Source organism: Gekko japonicus, unplaced genomic scaffold, assembly GCF_001447785.1.
Source record: "Gekko japonicus isolate JY-2015 unplaced genomic scaffold, Gekko_japonicus_V1.1 scaffold2861, whole genome shotgun sequence".
Lineage (NCBI taxonomy): Eukaryota > Metazoa > Chordata > Lepidosauria > Squamata > Gekkonidae > Gekko > Gekko japonicus.
Genome location: NW_015168130.1, coordinates 92,491 through 93,708, shown reverse-complemented (window position 1 = coordinate 93,708; position 1,218 = coordinate 92,491). Strand labels below are relative to the sequence as shown.

The window sequence follows — 1,218 nt, the reverse complement described above, 5'->3', positions numbered from 1 at the left end:
GGCTCGCGGGGCTCAAGTGCGGGCGGGAGGCAAACCTCGCCCACGTTTCGCCTGACGTTGCAGGAGCCGCAGCGGATCCTCAGCTCCTCCTGCCAGAGGCTTGTCTGTCTGTCTGGCACCCGTGATGTCTCTGGCTGGTGGGACCCAATTCACGGGGACACACCGATATCCCTTGGACTGGAACGGAACCCGACATCAGGCCCCGACCATCTAGCTCCAGCGCCACACCGACCCCGGGGGGCCTTTCCCTGACCTTAAACAGCTACAAATGGGAGCCCTCCGCACGCCAAGCCCAGCACGCCCTGGCGCCTCTCCCTGGTGGACGTGCTAGGTTCCCAGGGCCGGCTCACTCACTAGGCGAACTAGGAGATCGCCTAGAGAGGGCTGACCCTTAGGGGCGCCAAACTGCACCCGGCCATACTCTGGGAGTTTCTTATTTGTGTTTTTTATTCTTCCTAAAATGCATTTCTTTTTGAAAATTGGTGGGCGCATGGGGGGGCGGCGCCAGAAGGGATCCTCGCCTAGAGTGCAAAATAAGCTGGGGCCGGCCCTGTAGGTTCCCAGTGTAAAGTGGGGGAACGCCATGCCTGGCAAGTGCGGACCTGAAGTTCGAGACCCGGGTGTGCCGCATGACGGAGCGAACTCCCCTCCGTGGCCCCAGCTCCTGCCAACAGAGCCGTTCGAAAGCAAGGTGTCGCCAGTGGAGAAATAGGTCCCGCTGCGGTGGGAAGGGGACAGCCGCCTAGTCATGCCGGCCACCTGGCCACGGAAACGTCTTCGGACAGCGCTGGCTCTTCGGCTTGGAAACGGCGATGAGCGCCGCGTCCCTAGAACCGGACTCCACTGGCTCTCGAGCCAGGGAAACCTCAACCTTGACCTAGCCGAGACACCAACACCGCCAGGCCCCACAGGGCCGGCTCCAGCTTATTTTGCACCCTAGGCAAGGATCCCTTCTGCCCCCCCTCTTGCCCCCACCAATTTTCAAAAATAAATGCATTTTAGGAAGAATGAAAAAACACAAATAATCAAGAAACTCCCAGAGTACCGTGGGGGTGCAGTTTGGTTGGTGCCCCCTAAGGGCCGTCCCGCTCTAGGCGATAGCCTAGTTCGCCTAGTGAGTGAGCCGGCCCTGCCTTGACCTAGCCAAGGCACCAAAGCCGCCAGGCCCCACTACAATGCAGGAAACGGGGAAGGCGAATCCTCGCGCCGAGGGGGGGG

The 1,218-nt window shown here is 60.8% G+C and overlaps 1 protein-coding gene across 1 annotated transcript in view; it reads right to left on the bottom strand.

Annotated features, from left to right (window-relative positions):
* Nucleotides 1–1,218, bottom strand: part of BIN1 (bridging integrator 1) — a gene marked incomplete at its 3' end in the record, with an annotated part of 134,039 nt that overhangs the window by 106,418 nt on the left and 26,403 nt on the right. The gene's annotated exons all lie outside the window — the stretch shown is intronic.